Source organism: Mus musculus, chromosome 9 (genome assembly GCF_000001635.26).
Source record: "Mus musculus strain C57BL/6J chromosome 9, GRCm38.p6 C57BL/6J".
In the NCBI taxonomy this organism is placed as follows: Eukaryota; Metazoa; Chordata; class Mammalia; order Rodentia; family Muridae; genus Mus; species Mus musculus.
The window spans coordinates 109,343,965-109,348,502 of NC_000075.6; the positions used below are offsets into that span (position 1 = coordinate 109,343,965).

A 4,538-nucleotide genomic window follows, 5' to 3' on the forward strand; every position below is an offset into this window, starting at 1 on the left:
TTGGGAATGGGTGTGTTCTTCCAGAAACAAAGAAATTCTGAGTCATTCCCCTCCCCATATCCTGCTTCTGTGGGCATAAATCCTGCCTGATAAAAATAAAATTTGTCACTTGATCAGAGTTTTTGACTTGCTGTCTGTTTTTGTTTTCTACCCCCCCCCCCCCATTCTCTCCACAGATGGTTCCTCAGATCCGATTCCACTGTCCTGCAGGCCGGGACACGTGGCATCGAGCTCAGCTCTGCAATACCCAGCAGGGCTGAAAGCACCAGGAAGGGCAAATGGTGCAACAACCTGAGCACCTACTATGTTCCCTCTCACACCAACCCATAAGTGTCTAGCAGGATTTCTGTGCAAGGCCATGGTTCCTGCCATAGCAATAATATGCTCCAAGCGTCCTGGCTCCCAGGACCCTGCTTTCCAACTGGCTCTCCATGCACAGAGGCCAGGCCTGCTGGGTGATCCATTCCACACAGGGTTTTTGGAAAATGGGGAGAAGGCAAAGGGAAGAGAGCAGAAGCTGTCAATTCCACACTGACCTTCTCCTGAGGGGGAAGGTGGTGATGGAAGGGCAGAAACTGGGAGCCAGAGGACCTGTGTCCTTGGTGAAACTCAGTGTCCCCATAACAAACTACATATGAAACCCATCTGCTATTAGGGCCTTTCTATTGTAAGCTGATTTTATAATTGAAACAGAACATTAAAATCCAATCTGAATTTCTCTCTCTTTCTGAAATTGTCTGTCTGCCTGTCTATATATCTTTTTCTGTTTATCTCTGTCTCTCTGTCTCTTTTTTTACGATCTCTGCCCTCTACCCCACATGCCTGACTTCATATTTAAATCCACCTGACCTTTTTGTTCCATAGTAGTCAGGTTTAGTGTGTGTGGGTTTTGGATTGCTTAGTTGGTTATTGATTGATTTTTTTCCCATTTTTTATTAGGTATTTAGCTCATTTACATTTCCAATGCTATACCAAAAGTCCCCCATACCCACCCACCCCCACTCCCCTACCCACCCACTCCCCCTTTTTGGCCCTGACATTCTCCTGTACTGGGGCATATAAAGTTTGCAAGACCAATGGGCCTCTCTTTCCACTGATGGCCGACTAGGCCATCTTTTGATACATATGCAGCTAGAGTCAAGAGCTCTGGGGTACTGGTAAGTTCATAATGTTGTTCCACCTATAGGGTTGCAGATCCCTTTAGCTCCTTGGGTACTTTCTCTAGCTCCTCCATTGGGAGCCCTGTGATCCATCCATTAGCTGACTGTGAGAATCCACTTCTGTGTTTGCTAGGTCCCGGCATAGTCTCACAATAGACAGCTACATTTGGGTCCTTTCGATAAAATCTTGCTAGTGTATGCAATGGTGTCAGCGTTTGGATGCTGATTATGGGGTGGATCCCTGGATATGGCAGTCTCTACATGGTCCATCCTTTCATCTCAGCTCCAAACTTTGTCTCTGTAACTCCTTCCATGGGTGTTTTGTTCCCACTTCTAAGGAGGGGCATAGTGTCCACACTTCAGTCTTCATTTTTCTTGAGTTTCTTGTGTTTAGGAAATTATATCTTATATCTTGGGTATCTTAGGTTTTGGGCTAATATCCACTTATCAGTGAGTACATATTGTGTGAGTTCCTTTGTGAATGTGTTACCTCACTCAGGATGATGCCCTCCAGGTCCATCCATTTGGCTAAGAATTTCATAAATTCATTCTTTTTAATAGCTGAGTAGTACTCCATTGTGTAGATGTACCACATTTTCTGTATCCATTCCTCTGTTGAGGGGCATCTGGGTTCTTTCCAGCTTCTGGCTATTATAAATAAGGCTGCTATGAACATAGTGGAGCATGTGTCCTTCTTACCAGTTGGGGCATCTTCTGGATATATGCCCAGGAGAGGTATTGCTGGATCCTCCGGTAGTACTATGTCCAATTTTCTGAGGAACTGCCAGACTGATTTCCAGAGTGGTTGTACAAGCCTGCAATCCCACCAACAATGGAGGAGTGTTCCTCTTTCTCCACATCCATGCCAGCATCTGCTGTCACCTGAATTTTTCATCTTAGCCATTCTGACTGGTGTGAGGTGGAATCTCAGGGTTGTTTTGATTTGCATTTCCCTGATGATTAAGGATGTTGAACATTTTTTCAGGTGCTTCTCTGCCATTTGGTATTCCTCAGGTGAGAATTCTTTGTTCAGTTCTGAGCCCCATTTTTTAATGGGGTTATTTGATTTTCTGAAGTCCACCTTCTTGAGTTCTTTATATATGTTGGATATTAGTCCCATATCTGATTTAGGATAGGTAAAGATCCTTTCCCAATCTGTTGGTGGTCTTTTTGTTTAATTGACGGTGTCTTTTGCCTTGCAGAAACTTTGGAGTTTCATTAGGTCCCATTTGTCAATTCTCGATCTTACAGCACAAGCCATTGCTGTTCTGTTCAGGAATTTTTCCCCTGTGCCCATATCTTCAAGGCTTTTCCCCACTTTCTCCTCTATAAGTTTCAGTGTCTCTGGTTTTATGTGAAGTTCCTTGATCCACTTAGATTTGACCTTAGTACAAGGAGATAAGTATGGATTGATTCGCATTCTTCTACATGATAACCACCAGCTGTGCCATCACCATTTGTTGAAAATGCTGTCTTTCTTCCACTGGATGGTTTTAGCTCCAGTGTCGAAGATCAAGTGACCATAGGTGTGTGGGTTCATTTCTGGGTCTTCAATTCTATTCCATTGGTCTACTTGTCTGTCTCTATACCAGTACCATGCAGTTTTTATCACAATTGCTCTGTAGTAAAGCTTTAGGTCAGGCATGGTGATTCCACCAGAGGTTCTTTTATCCTTGAGAAGAGTTTTTGCTATCCTAGGTTTTTTGTTATTCCAGATGAAATTGCAGATTGCTCTTTCTAATTCGTTGAAGAATTGAGTTGGAATTTTGATGGGGATTGCATTGAATCTGTAGATTGCTTTTGGCAAGATAGCCATTTTTAGAATGTTGATCCTGCCAATCCATGAGCATGGGAGATCTTTCCATCTTCTGAGATCTTCTTTAATTTCTTTCTTCAGAGACTTGAAGTTTTTATCATACAGATCTTTCACTTCCTTAGTTAGAGTCACGCCGAGATATTTTATATTATTTGTGACTATTGAGAAGGGTGTTGTTTCCCTAATTTCTTTCTCAGCCTGTTTATTCTTTGTATAGAGAAAGGCCATTGACTTGTTTGAGTTAATTTTATATCCAGCTACTTCACCGAAGCTGTTTATCAGGTTTAGGAGTTCTCTGGTGGAATTTTTAGGGTCACTTATATATACTATCATATCATCTGCAAAAAGTGATATTTTGACTTTCTCTTTTCCAATTTGTATCCCCTTGATCTCCTTTTGTTGTCGAATTGCTCTGGCTAATACTTCAAGTACTATGTTGAAAAGGTAGGGAGAAAGTGGGCAGCCTTGTCTAGTCCCTGATTAGTGGGATTGCTCCCAGCTTCTCTCCATTTACTTTGATGTTGGCTACTGGTTTGCTGTAGATTGCTTTTTATCATGTTTAGGTATGGGCCTTGAATTCCTGAAAAATATGGAACGCTTCACGAATTTGCGTGTCATCCTTGCACAGGGGCCATGCTAATCTTCTCTGTATCGTTCCAATTTTAGTATATGTGCTGCCGAAGCGAGCACTTGATTGATTTTTTGAGGCAGGGTTTCTCTCTGTAGACCTGGCTGTCCTGGAACTCACTCTGTACACCAGGCTGGCCTCAAACTCAGAGATCTGTCTGCCTCTGCTGGGACTAAAGGTGTACATCCCACCATTTTTTTTTAAATTACTGTTTGCTGATCAATAATAGGCCTCTTGGAAGCACCCGAGCTTGCCTGCCAATTTTGTGATATGCCAGGAACTATACCCACCTCATCAGTAAGAGTAACCCCCAAAATAACCATTGTGACAAGAATAATCACTGTTTTTTTCTTGAGCTCTGCACAACTGAAAAACACGTGACCAGTGATCAGGATAACATCTGCATACCTGGCCACTGACTTTATGCCTCCAGTCACCTATTCCTGGAAAATAATTGGCTTCCTAGAAAAATTGGCATATCACTGGCCATTTTGTGACCAGCTTGCTCATCAATTAATACAATTCATTGTCATGCCCCACCTTGGCCCTTGCCTGGTTGGTCTGTCTACATTCAGGCGCTAGGCTGAATGTGTCACAGTGTGTCACAGTTCACCTGTGGTCAAAGGAAAACTTGAGGGAATCAGTTCTTTTCTACCACATGGGTCCTCGGGCTCAAAAACACATACAGTGTCTGACTTCATGTTAAGTGTCTTGTGCACTGGGAGTTTTTATAACAGTGTCAAGTCAGCTAAATGAAATGGTTGGCTTTTATTTACTTGTACAACTCTGCTATTGACTCTAGGCCCAGCCAACAGAGCTATAGGCTGTCCCAAGCAAACTCACACGGCCATTCTAGCACAGACATCCCAAGGAGAGCAGAGGTCTTAGACCATAGTTACCCAAGGCTTATCATTTACTGTGGGGAGAAATATTT

The 4,538-nt window shown here is 42.9% G+C and overlaps 1 non-coding gene across 1 annotated transcript; it reads right to left on the reverse strand.

The window, feature by feature from the left end:
- Nucleotides 1–3,559: 3,559 nt before the first annotated feature.
- On the reverse strand, nt 3,560–3,666 carry Gm25484. Its single transcript, XR_003948533.1, has one exon. It is a non-coding gene; the product is annotated as a U6 spliceosomal RNA (small nuclear RNA).
- Nucleotides 3,667–4,538: the final 872 nt, after the last annotated feature.